Raw genomic sequence first — 17437 nt, 5'->3', positions numbered from 1 at the left:
GTGTGTGTGTGTGTGTGTGTGTGTGTGTGTGTGTGTGTGTGTGTGTGTGTGTGTGAGAGAGAGATGTATGCACATGACACATACTCAGGAAGTAATGTCTTATTGGTGCCTGAGAATGACATGGAGAAAAACTGAGACAAACAGTGAGAAAGTGTCTGCATTTATTACTGCACTGCAAAAAACTGAAGTTAGCCTATGACACATAAGAAGTCTGCATTTGAACTTGAACAAGGAACTTCTGTTGAGTATTAAAAGAGATACTTACTTGGACAAAAATGCAAAGACAAAATTTCAAGAATTCAAGAATTAGAAGTCAATAGAAGACTAATTTGGGGTAATTGCTTTTAAATAACTTATATTTTTTTTGCTGATTAAAAACAAAGGAAGAGAAACATGACAGCTATGGAAAAAATGGACTGTGGGTGTGGGTGAACCTACAGACTTCCAGAAATAAATGCGTGTTGAAACCAAAAGTCATGTGATCCACAAAATTAAGCAAACAATGCCTTTCGATGCTCAGCTCGAAAGGCAAACAAACAACAAACACACAAATGCAAAAAGTTAATGGAAAAATGTAATGAGGACCTCTATTCAGTTCAATTTATTGTCATTATACTGAGAATGGGTGCTTGTGTTCAGATGCTGAAGCACACTTATGTTTTAAAAAAAATATGAGTGGGTGGTCAATTATAGTGGTATGTTCAGAAAAATATATACCATATTTATATGATGTGTTCAATAGAGTCTAAGCACACTCACACGACAAAGTACCACGGTGCAAAATGGTCAAAATGCAGCACACTCCAAAGGCAGGCCAACCCTCTGTGAAAGCTGAAGAGCACAGCATTGAACAACAGAAACGCCGTGCATCATGAAGACACGATGAGGATTCTTCTGAAGGCTTTGAGCTGCGGTGGAGGCTCAGATCAGCAAAGAAAAAAAAAAGCCAGGAGGCGCTGCCAGGTTTCTGCTAACAGATAACAAGTGCATGGTTTCCTCCCTTATCCACTCTATCTGTACAGGGGCACCAAAGTAACACACAAACACGCAAACTCATAGGTAAACGGCACGCAATGCCAATACATCCTGTTCTCTTGTTCTTTCTATTTTTTTTTACCTTTTGAAGGCAGATGCATTTCTCAAACAACTGTGTATGATAGCAGCTTGTTAGGTTTTTTTATGCTGGCTATGATGATTGACTCCATGAAAAATGGATTGATGGTTTTGTCTGTAAGAAGAAAATGCAATAATAAAAGAGTCCTCCTTTAATTTAAACGAGGTTCTCCAAAATCCAAATGAGAAAGCTTTATGCTTTATTAGCTGTTGTTGTGAAAGTATGTGTTGGTTTAGGGTCCTATGTTTTTCCTACCCATAATCCATTTCTAAAATCTGTCCTTTGTATGATTTGTGGAAGGGAAAAAAAGGTGAAAAGTGCATTCTCAGATACAGGACACACTCACACTTTGATATCCAGGGAGGTTCCCTCGAGCTGTTTCGTGACAACTCCAGACACACACAGAGCCACACACCCTAGTCTGAGCTCTGTAAAAGACAATGCTGGCTCCAGTGTTATCAGCAGCTCCATCGCTTTGTCTCTGCTCTGCACCTTGTCACTGCTGTCCTGTTTCTGCATCTGTGTGTGTGTGCGTGTGTGTGCGTGCATGTGCGTATGTGTGTGTTAAAACAGATGGGATGGGCTAGGGATTGCGCAATGAGCTCGGTTACCTTCAGCGAAGTGTCACATTCACATGCTACTTGTGTGAGAGACCCACAGAGAGGATTTCCCCTTCACTGTGTGTCCACTTCCCTCTGTGTTTGGTCCAGTTATGTCCGTCACTCTGCATTCAGTCACTTGGATTCAAACCGGTTTTATTTCCTCTCATTCCACAGCTTCAGAAGTACATTTAGAAAGTGATTTATATATCACCTTAAGCTCGACGGTGAAGGTTGCTCCGTGAGGAAACGGGAGCTGCCTCATTACATTCATTATTGTTTGTTCAGAAGGGAATTATGCTGTATATTTATCTGATTCACATGGGCCACACCTAGCCTGCATTCAACCGCCATCAGTGGTGCGCTCGCTGCTTTCTGTGGCACAACCAGGATTTCTGAAATTCAGAATGGCAGAAAAGAAAATACCCACATCCTCTACATACTGATTTAACCCTGCTAAAAAATTCTATTCAGTCCAATTTATTGTCATTATACTGAGCAGAGCCAGTGTAGAACTAAGGTAGAATAGTGAGGAAATTGGTACATTAGATAGGGTACAGAAAGGCTACTGTACCCTATCTGGTACAGAGTTTGTTTGTTTGTTTGTTTGTTTGTTTGTTTGTTTGTTTGTTTGTTTGTTTTTCTTACTGATGGACACATGATCAGTGGACATGTTTGGGGTTTTTTGGGGTTTATATTTTTAACCAAGGTTACACTTTGATCACCTGATACCATAGTACTTCCTCTCTCTTTTTCTACCAACTCTTAATGGGGGGGAGGGGTGTCAACATAGGAAGTAATTTGTAGTGATGTAGCAATGAAGAGACCACAGAAAGTCAATGACAGTCAGTGACTTCAAGCAGTTTCATCGGAAATATCACATGTAATGCAAACTTTACATTTTCTCAACTTTCAGATGAGCAATTGAAGCGATGACCAATAAGAGTGCAGGATATTGCTGACTAACATATGGCACTGTGGTAAATACATTGCATTTACAGCCTGTTACTACTGTACAGTGTCAAGCTGCAGCATCTTTCCAGGTGCAGATGCCACTTTAAGGGAAACATCAGCTCTTATCAGGTAATCCCCAACTGTGTCTGTCAGCAGTTTGATGTTTTTTAGAGATATAGTGTGTTGTTATTATTATTAATATTATCATTATTGAATAATTATGTTGAAAACTTTGAGAGCAATGAGAATGACTAATAACATTGCAAGGAGCTGTATCTTTATTTGGAAATGAGCTTTAAGTTATCACTGAGAGTTCTTTCATTCAAAATGTTATAACTGTAAATGGTTAAATGAGCTAAAGATCATCTGATATACATTAGGCAAAAATTCAGATAAATGTCTTCACCATTCAATATTAGATTTGATCTCTAAGATAACCTTGTTATACCTTAATTCGCCCTGGAAAAACCTGATTCCAAAGGTTTTTCCCAAGGTTTATAAATACTCCAGTCTCTTTATCCCATCACATAGGCTTGTCAACCTACCACTCTTTTTTTTTTTTTTTGCCTGTCCCGTTTGGCTCTTTTGCCATCAGAATTGTTGTCTAAAGGCAAAGAAAGATGCCCAACGGATTTACTTTACCAAACTTGACCATCCCAGCCTTGCCATAATGGTCCATTTGATTCACCTTTTATTGTTTATTTTATTTTCACTTACTGAATACGGGACAGACTTGACTGGGGGAAAGAAGGGGAGAAAGAAAGAGGGAAAGAGAAACAGCTGAGAAGAGGGACGGGGGAGAAGGGCAAAAAACAAAAACCAACAGAATGGGCAGAGAAAAAAAAATGCATATATCAATCACCTGGATCACCTGCTGAGAAAGAAAAAAGAAAACAAGCAGAAGAGAACAAGAGTAATAGAATAAACAACATCACAATGATATATGGGAATATGACAGTAAATACTAAATATTAAACATTATTGTGCAGCACATAAGATCAACAGAACACAGTGTGCTTTGAGGTAGGAGCCAAAAAGGGTGTAGTTTGTGGGTGTGATCACCCGTGTGTACACCTGTGAGCATGGACGCGCTTGTTTTTTAAAAGGTTCCTTCATGTAATGATCTGCTAGAGGGTGTGGGGGGGCCACAGCCCCGTCCTCCAGGGCATGAAGCAGGTATGGAGGAGATCAAAACTCCAGACATCCAGAGGCCCCCAGAACACAAGAGACCAAGGAAGACCAACAGAGGGGCAGCCGCGCCACTGTCCCAGAAAGAGCTGAGGAGAGTCCCAGATGAGGGCTCACTCAGCAGCCGCGGAGCAGAAGCCAGGGGGAGTTGCAGTGACGCGCCCGTGAGCTCCGCCGGCAGCCAGCTGTGCCTGAGTGACGAGCCCCAGGCCGAGAGGCCGGGGGCACCCCACCTCCGAAGTGGCCCGAGCGAGCCCCAGGCTCCAGGCCCCGATAAGCGGCCGCCAAGGAGTGAGCCGGTGTGTACCCGGACGCCCACCCCCAGACACAAAGAACCACCAACGCACCGACGTCTGAGGGAGTCCGCCACTGGCAGGGGAAGTGGTGGTGGGGGAGATAGGCCTCCAAACCTTGGAGGGCCTGAGATGTCCCCAGAGAGGTGGCGTCTGATACCCAACCTGACATATAGACACAGACATACAGGCACACACAGATACAAACATCCATTCCCACCCTCATGCTCTCATATGCACTTACTCCACACTCAACCAACGTGGAGACAGACATAAAGAGACGCTGTACACACGATCACACTCCCCAAGCATACTCTACGAACCGGGTCTAGGTACCCTTGCCCCTGGAGGGGGGAACTACACCCAGACCCAGGTGGTGTCAACCTACCACTCTTAATTCTGAAAAGGTTATGACAGGAGAGCAAAATGTCATTATGAAGTCGTGTCCTAAAATGTGTAAATGAGTTTAAGAAATGGTAGTGATGACAGAGGTTAAGGTCTGAAAGACCAAGAAAAGCCTCAGAAAGAACTAATCAAAAGATTTCTACAAAGGCAGGTTGAAAAATTTTGTCTGGAAAAGATGTTCAGGATGATTCAGTAGAGTGAAGGTGGACTGTTTAACTGTCATTATAAATAATAATGAAATCTCATGGGGGTAGGATGGAGTTTCATAACGGTGAGTAGTGAAAGTGTGTGTCCATATATGTATTTTTATTCTGTTAAAGAAGAAGAGGGAAAAGAATCTCAAAAAGAAGACAAACAACTGACCCTCCAAAGCTCGCAAAAATATGGAAAGATGTGCATGTTTTTATTTTAATGGCATCATTACACCCTTTCTAATATTTGTAAGGATGATCAAATTCTCAAATTTTCCAGGAGCCTTTTATCCACCAAGCTTGATTTTTTATTTCACTTTATATTCATGGGGTGATTATTGACTTAATCTTTTTTTTCTTTTTTTTTTACGTCAATGTGAATTTTTTGATATTTAAAGTTTAACATTAATTCTCCGCTGTGATATTTTTGCAGCTGACACTGTTTTGGCACATAAACGCAACAGTAATGCCAGTTTCATCTCACAACACTGACAGCTGTCCAGCAGCAAACACGACGTGCTTACTGCTGCACCAGCACCAAGCTCTAGTATATTTTGGTAACAGAAGCATATCAACTGTTGCCGGCAGAGAGAGGTAATGTAAAACACAAAAAGGATGTTTACAATGTCAACAACGATCCTCCTGAGTTATGTAGTGTAGTATAGTATGTAACCTTTGAGGAGTGAAATTACACTATGTTTACCATGAGCTCATAATAGAAAAACCTGTGTTTAGGTGCCAGCGTACTATGTATCTACCGCCGTGCATTCTTTAATTCTGTGTTCTAGTGAAAACAGGAAGAGTCACACTAAAGGGAGTCCTTCGAGAGCATTTGTGCAAACAAACAGACTTGCTGGAAACAGACAGTCATGAGGAAAACAGGAAACACGCATGGGGAGGGTATGGAGACTCAATGCTGAGCTGTGAAAGTGTGTGCTTTGTTTTGGTGGCATTTCCATATAATTCCATATATTTTGTGATTCCATTAAAGAGAACGAAAGACAAGAATCTGGAAAAAAGAGAAAAAGCAAAAACAAAGGAAGAAGGAAGGATTCTGACAGAATAAATGAAACAGTATGGGAGAAAAACTATGCACTCGAATAAGAATTTTTCCCAAAAAAAGACCATCACTCCTGCATGGATCCACTTTTTGTCTCTTAAATATCACTCACATTCTTTCTTTCTTTTTGGCCCACTTGAAGGAAGAGGGTCTGTTTTACTTTCTAAGCAGTTGGATAGGCATTTAAAGTATAGCTGTAAGCAGTCTACCATCAAAACACCTTTATGCAGTCAGCCTATGGGCAAGTAAAAGCTCTAAAACTTCTTCTACAGTCACATGGTCCCCTCGTCCCCCGGGTAGGAAAGCATTAACTAGCAATCTGTAACCTTTGCACCACAATGCTTCACAGTTGCCATGAGTTTCCTCTTCTGAAAAAGTGTCCTTATATGTACTATGTACAAGGATGTGGGTAAATTCCTTTCTGAAACAACTTCACTCCTGATTCCAACCATTCCTAAACACCTGGGATATCATTCATAAAACAGACTCATGAAAACCACCTCATTTGGTTGCTGCACACAGGGAGCACAAATAAAACAGAATGCACTGTTCTACAAAGAGCATTTAAGAAAAAATGAGGTAATCATCCCTATTCTTGTTTCAGTCTTCCTTTACATTGCTGTGTTCTTGTCTTTAAAAAACAATCTATACTAGTGTTGCAAAGATTTTGGTCAAATCCCCTTTTAGATTATCTGAAATTAAATAATAAAATAATTTTATTAAATTATACTATATACTATAGAACCAAAGAGAGCACCAGGCCATCCATGCAGATATCTGCAGAGATCTAATGTTATGTATAATGTCTACATGTGATCTACGGGTTAACTTGCCTTTTTTTAAAAAATTGCAAAACATAAATACAAAATGACGATTTTATGTGTTAAAATATTAAGTGCAAAAAAAGCCAAAAAGCCAGCAACTATCATGGGAGGCATTGCTATACGGCTATACATACATACAGTTAAACTCCACATGACAGCAGTTGAGGAGATCTGAGCTTCTTGGTATCCAGCACCACATGGCCTCCTCTCACCTTTCACAGTATCCCAGAAATCTCTCCCCACAAAGAAAAGCAACTGCACATCAGGAAATGAGTTGAGACACACAAGTTCAGACAGGACCTTTCAGTCTGTAACAGCTGTTTCAGTCCTATATACAAACATAGACAGATACTGTCGCGTTGGTCTGGAGCTTCCCATGCAAGTAAGGCTAAAGTATGGGAGGAATGTGGTAAACACTGAGAAAGGAAGAGGCCCTGAAGCACCGTCAGTAATGACCCTACAGAGCAGAGGATGACGGGATGGTGAGCAGGATAAGAGTAATTATGTGGTTGTTTGTTGGTAATTTGCTGGTTGCTGTGTGACCTTAAGTGAGGAGGCCCCTGTAATTGGGCTCCCATTACAGTTATTACTATCAGAGTCAGGGAAACCTACGACTGCGTGCATTTAGAAGTAAGCTCATATGGATTTGAAAAGAAGTCAGAGTTGGAATTTGAAACCAGATGTTATGCTAGTATGAAATATGCACCTTCAAATTCAACTTTCATTTTAGCTTTTTTGCTTATCATATAGGGTTTCCCCAAGCAGCACTCTGAAGACTGTCAGGGTTTGGGCACACCTGTAAGCCTCCATTCACAGAATAAATAAATAAATTCTGTCTCACTTCCTCCTAAGATCAACACTTTTAATATTTCAGTCAGCTTGGGATTTTTCAAATCCTATAATTATCATAAACCAGGTGTAACATTGTTTTTAATTTTGGTCTAATTAAATTTTGTTACAATATGAATTAATGTTGAATTTATTTATTTATTTTAAATATTGTTTTATGACTTTCCACTACTGAGTTTGTTACTCAGTTAATTACTTCAACATACTCCTTTTTAATTTTATATGTAACATTTAAGTTACGTAACATAGTCCTTATAGCTGCTACCTGCAAGCTTTAATGGTGGTTAATGTTCTGAGTAACATGTGCATTAAGGAAAGCTGAGCACACACTCAGTGCACACGCACTGTCCTGTCGTGGTGGTGTTTCATTGACCCTTCTATTGTGTTGGACTCATTTTCAGTGTTTATCAAAATATTTTTTTTTAAAGATTTATTATTATTTCAGCCTGAGACTCCTTGTCTGTGGCTCTTAAAATAACATGTTGTCACTGACTTCAACCTGTAATGACACTTACCATCTGTGAGCTCCAAAACAAATCCTTAGAGGACAAAAAAGAGGAAAAAACACTATCACCCAGCATCAATAACCAACCACTAGTGACTGGATGTAATCTCCTGGAGCCAGATTAAGTTAGATGTTCAGCAGTTGAATATGGGTGTAATATTCAGGTGTCCACATATTTTGTGTCATGTAGCTTTCACAGAATGTGTATTTGACTTGCAAATCTGTAGTTTTGATTTCATTTTCAGCTCAGGCTCTGAGAAGAATAGTAGGTCTTTCGAAGCTGAATAATGTAAAATTTTCCCATGGCCAGGTTTGTTTGTTTTTTTTTTTAAATTCCTTTTCAGCACTCATCGTATGCCTGTCAGCTACAGGCGAGTGACGTCAAATTATACACAACATAGCCATTTGTTATAGTTTGATTTGCACAAGATCAATAACAAAAATTATGGCCTATTAATACTGGTTCATTGGGCTAAAGTAAGAGAATCGCCACAACAGAGCTGTCAGAATATGTATGCAAGATATGCAAGATATAAAGATCATTAGGAGTGGTGAACTAAACCTCTTTCAACACTACGTCGAGCTCCAGGATATCCAACTTAAAACTAATTTGTGTATATGTGTACTCCCCTCTCACCCCTGTGGGCAGTCTATCCTTCAAGCTCGGGTCCTCTACCAGAGGCCTGGAAGCCTGAGGGTCCTGCGCAGTATCTTAGCTGTTCCCAGGACTGCGCTCTTCTGGACAGAGATCTCCGATGTTGTTCCTGGGATCTGCTGGAGCCACTCACCTATCTTGGTAGTCACCGCACCTAGTGCTCCGATTACCACTGGGACCACTGTTACCTTCACCCTCCACATCTTCTCCTGCTCTTCTCTGAGCTCTTGGTATTGGATGTTGCTGTCATTTGGAACCGCTACATCGATCACTACGGCCGTCTTCTTCTGTTTGTCTACCACCACTATGTCCAGTTGGTTAGCCACCACCATTTTGTCCGTCTGTATCTGGAAGTCCCACAGGATTTTGACCTCGGGACTTCCACGCCATACTCGGCACAGATGTTTCTGTATACTATGCCTGCCACTTGGTTATGGCGTTCAATTTATGCCCTGCCAGCTAGTATCTTGGACCCTGCTGTTATGTGCTGGATTGTCTCAGGGGCATCTTTACAGAGCCTGCACCTGGGGTCTTTCCTGGTCTGATAGACTTCTTTCTTGGGTTTCTGCTGCCTGGGGCATTCACTGAGCATGTGGTCGGTTGGGGCCATTTTCCTGATGTATTCGTGGATGTTCGCACCTCATCCTGGACTGTGGTGCTGACACTCACCAGTCTCCAGCCTCCTTCCTTCTGTTTAGCGTACAGCCTCAGGGTGCTGGATTTGGGGCGAAACCCTCCACTCATGATCAGGAGCTTCCTGGTCTTGATGTCAGTGGCTTCTATCTCCTCCTTTGGCCAACTTATTATCCCAGCAGGGTACCTGATCACAGGCAGGGTGTAGGTGTTGATAGCCCGGATCTTGTTCTTACCAAGGCTGTGAGTCTTTGCTTGGGGGTTTCCAGGGCCTCAGGTATGTACAGCTTGCTATACTTGTTAGGTACCTTCTTTGTCGCAACTTTCTGTAGCTCCAATAGTTGGCTAACTCCCTCTGTGCTACTTTGATCTTGATCTCTAGTCTCCTTGTGGCTGTTCAACTTGTTCACAAAAACTGTAACTATTAGAGAATCAGATAATCACAACCTCAGATGTGCCATTAAATACAGCAACTTTAATAACTGCTGTTATTTACTTTTTCCTATTTATCTTTGAGTTAATTTCAATAATGTTTTTGTCTAAATTATCAATGTGCCTTTTAGACCCACTTAACTAGGATTGCTTAAAGAAGTTAAAACATTAATTAATGCATCACATTAATTAATGATGATGAATCTCTCTTCAAATCACATACCACAGGCTTTTAAGGTGCTCATGATTAACCATTACTTAAAAAGCTGTTACTTGATCAGAAAGAGAAAGAGAGAGATCAAGCATGCGAATGTCTTAAGGCAGAGAGAGCAGGTAAATGGCCTGTATTTGTATCCGGTTGTTCAGTCTGACGTCACTAGCCGTGTCTGGGTCTAAACTTCGCTGCAGGTCCATATATCAAACGATCACTATGGCATTACTGAGAGTTGAAAAGCTGTCTAAAGTCTTTCATCTTTAATAAAATGATCAGCGTTCTGCTCTACCAGGTGTAACAATTGAGTTTAACATCCAGGCATCCATGAAAACGAAATTTATGACATTTAACGGAGATAGAAGTTAGCAGGGAGTTAGCTCGCTAGCTTCTATCTAAATACAATATAGCATGTCCTGGCTGCGGGGTTTTGGAAACAAATTCAAACGTACAGCTCTGTTATCACTTCCAGCATAAATGAAGACAGAAAACTAAACAGCAGTGACGTTTGTAGGGTTACTGAAGTTGGGCTAGCTGGTATATAATGATGTGCTACGTGACCGCTAGCGACACAGCTATGTTAGCATAATATAAACAAGCTAACTTTTTTTCCACTCGATAAAAGTTAACGTGAGTGTTCTCGGTGGTCAGGAACAAATGTAATCGCATGGCAGGATGCTGTAAAAGGACCAAACTTCAGCCAGGAGAACAACTGAGATAATTCATCCACAATACGAGGTTAGTCATTCATATACTGCTGCATGGGCTGGGCTGCAGTTACATCCTAAGGTTTTAAAAACTGAGCTTAAATAAATGATTAGTGAGGGAGCCGAGGGAGGTCAACAGTGATCACTGACTGTTTTAGGAGCTTTTTGAGATCAAATAGAAGAAAATACAAAACATTAAACATGTTAACAACACAAAAGCCATATTAAACGCAGACTACTTTAGACCCGGAAGTAGGATTCGTCGCATCATCACTGAACAACCGGATAGCGTTTTTCTAGTCCCCAAGGACCCCAAAGCATTTTACACATCAAGTCATCCACCCATTCACACACTGGTGATGGCAAGCTACATTGTAGCCACAGCCACCCTGGGGCACACTGACAGACACTGGCGCCACCGGGCCCTCTGACCACCACCAGCAGGCAACGGGTGAAGTGTCTTGCCCAAGGACACAACAACCGAGACTGTCCAAGCCGGGGCTTGAACCGGCAACCTTCCGATTACAAGGCGAACTCCCAACTCTTGAGCCACGATCGCCCGTGACTCAGGTGACATGAAGGTGAGTGAGATAAGGAAATCATTGTTAAAAGCTGCATACAGTAAAACAAGAAGAGATCAGTTAGTCAAGGGCAACCCCAAAGCCCAGACACTCAAATATATGGTCTTGGTAGATTATACCAAGGCCATATATTCTATACTAGCATATGTGTTTTCACAACTAGTATGTGAAAAATCTTACACATGCTTCATATTTATATATTTCACAGTTGGCAAACTCCAGAGTGCACTCAACTGTCCAGTGACCCTTGACAAGAGTCTCAGGATGGTATTGGGTACTCTGCAAATATTAGCAAAAAAAGCAGGGGACTGCTCTGCACACCAAAACAAGAACACACACACACATCCACCACCACCCACCACCCACCCTTCCAGTGTAGTGCGGCTGTGGACCACCCAGACTGTCACACACACAGACATACACATACACTGGCTCACTATTGTTCAGATGTCTGGAGTCGATCCAGGAAAACAGGCCTCGCTCCACTCCACCTCCTTTGGAATAATTAGCACAAGGAATGGCCTTTGACCCACTGAGCAATAGGGAAGAACTGACCTTTGAGGGACACACAGGATCACGAAGCCCTGAATTGTACATGCCTCTGAAGATAAACAATAACTCGGGTTTTAAAGAAAGTGGTTACTTAGCTTCTGAAAAGTAAATGACTGATCTCCATTTAACTATATCAAAGAAGGCATTGGAATATTTTTAGTGAGAAGCTGAACTTTGAACAACTTGTTTTGGGAAATCTTTGTTCAAAAGACAGCAGTACTGTCAACAACTTTATTTATGAGGGTTATCATAAACTGTTCTTCGCTGTCATTTTGTGGTGGTATTAGTCTGCTGGTATGTTTAAGTTATTAACTACACGTTCTCAGTTAAATAATGTTTGAATGAAATAACGCAAATTGTGAAAGTTTTTCATGAGTAATGTGAAGACTGTAATCTAAGATACTGAATAGTTTAAATAAATAAATTGACATTTGTCATTCTTTGCATAATATAATGTGGATTATCACACATATCAAGCATGAAAAGAGGAATTTAAAGAAACTTCATATTTGAAAACTATTTTAAAAATTAGGTTGGGTTCACCTTAGGCTGCACTTTCTATCACAGCTTGATAATGTGGAAATTAAAAACAAAACAAAACGGTAATAATATGGAAGTTTATCAGTGATGGATAAACCATTTTACTGGCAAAATGTATCTATTTTAAAAAAGCACCTTATGTGCTCAAGTGCTCTGGCTTAAAGATTCACCAGTTTGGCTTTGCGTCATTTTATCAGCTGAGACCTGCAGTATGGTCAGTTTAAATCAGCTGACAGATTTTCTTTCAGTGCTTCACCAGCTGTGACAGTGACACAGAGTGACAGTGAGCAGACGGACGCTTTACGCAAAGAGCAGATAGCTGTTAGCCAACAGCCTGGGATACAGCGATTACCGCTGTCACTGCTCCACAACCTGGGCCACCAACTGTCACTATATTGAGCTACATGACACACAAGGCAAGGCGGCACGTGCCTAGTTACACATGCCAATCTGCAAAGACCTACGATATACAGCCCCTCGTTACATTCTTTACATTAAACCCAAACAGAGCATTTTTTCATATATTGTACCATATGGATGGAGAACATGTACCATATTCTTTAATCCAAGGACAGCCATGTACTTGATTTCCTCTCTACATCTTTTGATAAACACACTCCCACTCCTGTCCTCATCTGTGGTGCCGTCTGACCCAGCCATTCTTGATAATGATGATATAAGCATGGAGCAAGTCAGTGTTGGTAATGCTGACAGACCAAGTCAGCACCCACACATCCAGTTGCTCACTTTACTCTCCACTTCGCAAATCCCAATACAAACTAACCCCCACCATAGCCAGCACTCCCTGGCTCCCTCAATCCCATCATCCCTGCGTAGGGCCGGCTGCCCACAGGTCTCGTGCATGGCTGTGCCGTCTTAAAGGATCTCCCTACCGTTAATGCCACTTAAGCACAAAGCACTTCAGCTGAGGAAGGCTCAGCGCCGACAGTGCCTCCCTGTAGATCAAACATCACCATCCCACAGCCGGCTGTGTGCTGGCTGGCCCTTTTCCGGCTCAGCATGCTACAGCAAGCTGCTGGAACAGGAAGGGTGGGGGTTACTGTACCACAGCCTGCAATGACTGTAAGGGCTGTGGGAGTTTGCCAGCAGCAGAAAGAACAAGGGAAAGACTGAAAGTTAATGGGATTTAATGTGACCACACAGAGATCACACAGAGGTCCACCTGCTTCTTTTGACTGATGTATATGCACCTTTAGACATTTCTGGAAATCACGTTAAATGCTGATTTAAGAATATGGTGGCTATGTAGTATTCGTTGTGACAGCGTTACACACAATGTCAGGTAATGCAGCCCAAGTAACTAGACATGTTACACAGAATATCAACTTAAAACAAATTTGAACGATATTATAAGTAACCTGTAATATTACTCTGTTCTATTACAATACAATGGCAGATTAAGCCAGATATCCGCTGACTGGCTGATACCTCAGAGTTAGGTGTTAAATATTACTGTATGGCAGCTGTCTAGCTGACATAATGTCAACATATCATGCATGTGCACTGTTTTAAAGCTAACAGCTTTCCAAGGTTTGTGCCATTGCTGCTCTGATTCAGTACAGCGATAAACGGGAGGAACAACTGGCTCACTGAGGTGGGAGAAGTGGACTGTCTGGAACAGCAAAGCAACTGTGTGGTTGAAAATGGCAGTGCCAGTCACACAGGAGCGCCTGCAAGTCACCATAGCAACAGGAACTGCATCTCTGAGGTATATCTGTGGACTGATTTTCAGTCATTACATTTTGTTAAATTTGGTTCATAAACTGGTGACATGATATTTAGCGCCCTCCTTCAAACAATTAAAAATGCTGTGTTCAAATGAAATTAGTGATTACAACATGTGGAATCTTGTACGCTAGCACTCAAATAAAAATTCTAAATTGTGAAGAGCTCAATAAATCAAAACCTAATGTTATAGCATAAGGAGCTTAATTTTAAAATGAATGTAGGTATTATTATATGTTCCTCTCCCAAAGTGATTTTGAGCAGTTGGTCCACGCTTTTATGCCAAGCAGGTTAGACTACAGAATCACTATTCCTTCCGTTAGTTCATAAAGCTGATTCTGTCCCCAGAATTGAGGGAGTTTTCAATTACTGTGGATTCTCTGGAACAAGCTGTCTGCTGACCTGAGGTCAGATACAACAGTGTCTACATTCAGAAACAGACATGAAACCTTTTGAATCTCATAAGCCTACACTTATTTGCTAAGTGTGTATGTTATCTTGTACTTTTTTGAAAAGTTTTTCCATTTTCATTATAAACTTAAATATGTTTTTGTGGTCTGTGTTAAGCACATTAAACACACAGAGTTTGAGTACAATGAAATGTGCTATATAAATAAAATTGCCATTGCAATGAGGTGGTAAAATAATTGTCCTCAGGTAAGCTAAGCTAAAAAAAACAAAAAACAAATGGCCTGTATTTGTATAGCGCTTTTCTAGTCCCCAGGGACCCCAAAGTGCTTCACACAACCAGTCATCCACCCATTCACACACACATTCACACACTGGTGATGGCAAGCTACATTGTAGCCACAGCCCCCCTGGGGCGCACTGACAGAGGCGATAGGCAAACTGTCCAGCTGCATGTCCATTAACCTGTCTTTTTGTTAGTGCCACTGTCTCCAAACAATACATCATAGCAGATCTGACTAACGTCTTATAAACTTTCCCTTTTCATGCTTGCTGCTGTCTTTTTGTCCCAAATCACCCCTTGTCTCCACCCACTCTACTCTGGCTGTACTCCCTTTTTCTTGGGTGGTTGACCCCAGGTATTTAAAGTAATCAACTACCTCTCTTCCTTGCAGCTTCACCATTACACCTTTCTCTCATTCACATGCATGTATTCTGGCTTGCTTCTGCTGAGTTTTAATGCTGCTGATTTTTTCCAACATGACAGCTGCACCTTCAAACTCCAAATGTTTTGACAAATATCAAAGGTTACTCAGTGTTCCTCTGTGTTTTCAGGTCTGACACTCTCTCACAGCATGATAAAGAAGATATGGGAATCACTTCAGTTTGTCATCCAGTAAAAGTGAAATTCACTTCACTGACTGAATAAGAAATTTTACTGATACACAGCAAAAGAAGAGCAGCTGATCAGTTTTCTAATCTGTCTTCTAGTAGCAGCAATTTCATTAATATCAAACATTAGGAGCAAACATAAAAATGTTTATTTACATATATATTACACATAACATTATGAGTACTGATGTGTGAAGTGAAAAACAATGATTATCTCTTCAACATGGCACCTGTTAGTGGGTGGAATAGAATAACATGGAGGAAGTGAACATTTTGTCCTTAAAGTTGACGTGTTTTTAACACGTCAACTTTAAGGACAAAATGTTCACAGGACAATGGACAAGCAATGTTCACAGGACAATGGACAAGCAAAAGGTTTTCAGCAAGTTTGACAAGTTTCAAATTGCAATGGCTAGATGACATGTTTAGAATACCACCAAAATTGCAGCTCTTGTGGAGTGTACCCAGTCTGCAGTGGTCAGCATCTAATAAAAGTGATTCAAGAAAGCTCACTAATGCACGCGGACAGTGAAGGCTGGATCTTGTGGTCCAGTCCAACAGATTGGTTACTGTAGCTCAAATTGAAAAGGTTCATACTGGTTCTGGTAGAAAGGTGTCAGAAGACACAGTGGATCACAGTTTGTTGTGCATGGGGCTGCATAGCTGGAGACCATTCAAGGCCCCCGTGCTGACCTCTGTCATGAATAAGGCGTGGTCTGATGAATCATGTTTTATACCACGTCGTTGGCCGGGTGCGTTCATTGCTTACTTGGGGAACACACGGCACCAGGAAGCACTATGGAAAGAAAGAAAGCCAGCGGAGGTACTGAGACGCTTTGGGACAATCTTCTCTATTTCCATTTATTTAGTTGCGCTGCAGGCTGCATGATGTAACTTTGAAGATAAAGTTTGGGGCTTGGGTGGATATTCACAGTGACTAGAGTTCATCAGAACTGCTGTGAAAATTATTGTTACATGCTTGTCTTTATTTTTTTTTGCCTCTTTATTTCGTTTATGTGAGCAAGCAGTTGTACAACTTGCTTCAAAAGTACAGAATCTTTAGTGTTTATGTAAAAAAAACACTTCCTGCCTTCCTGGCGCCTGCTCCTGACTTAGCCACAACACAGCTCCCCCACCCCCCCTTCACTGCTTAGGAAAACCGTCTGTGAGGGCATGGGGCTACAGTGTGTTTAGCAGAGGGGCAGTCCACAGAGACTTAACTGAGCACTTCTGATAGAGCATGACAAATTTTCACAAGTTTAGATCCAATACTGCAAGCTAAAAATGAAAAAAGAAAACTCTTATATGGACATAAAACAAGATTCCAAGAAAGAAGAACAATGTTGAACCACCTCTGAGTTCACAAAACAAGAAAATAATGACAATTTTAAAAGGTAAAAGGTGAAAGGTAAGGGGCGAGGCACAGCTGTTGATGGAATGGAGAGCAAGCAGACTTAATGAAATCAATCAGTTTACCAAAGAGGGATTCCCCTCTTTTAGTCACTACACTGATAGCTTTCCAAATGGGTGGAATCTGTTTTGTGCTATTAATCTCTGATTGATCTGTGGACCAGCTCTTTGAACTAAAGAACAAAGGCTTCCTATGGGGTTACACAGGTCAAGATTAATGATGCGTGAAATCAAGGCTTCAAAGCGGTAAACCAGGAGAAGACACTTATTATCCCATGGGAAGATTGATGTTTCTCCAATACATATCTGTCTACAAAATTTCTATGGAATTTTGACAACCTTTTTGTCTAAAAATAATAGAAAATAATCAGGTAAAAACTGAACTTCAATGCAGAGTCCAAGGTTTAGGTTCCTCTGTTGTTGACTAAGCAAGAACAAAGGTTTTTCCTGCATATTTAGGGAACCTGACATTTACAACTTCAGTCATTAATCGGTACAGGAATTATACAGTAATATTTCTGACAACACAATTTGCTCCTTGCTTTCTGTTGTCTGTGACCACTTTCTTCTTGGTCACAGACAACAGAGGAGAGACACTGACAAATGGATGGAGAATAATTGGACGTAGAAGAGGGAGGGAAACAGGAGTGCAGAGTGGAGAGAGAAAGATGGACCCAGAGGGAAGGAAG

This window comes from Haplochromis burtoni, unplaced genomic scaffold, assembly GCF_018398535.1.
Source record: "Haplochromis burtoni strain Fernald_Lab_line unplaced genomic scaffold, NCSU_Asbu1 Contig_796, whole genome shotgun sequence".
NCBI lineage: Eukaryota > Metazoa > Chordata > Actinopteri > Cichliformes > Cichlidae > Haplochromis > Haplochromis burtoni.
Note: the sequence above shows the minus strand (reverse complement) of the source record.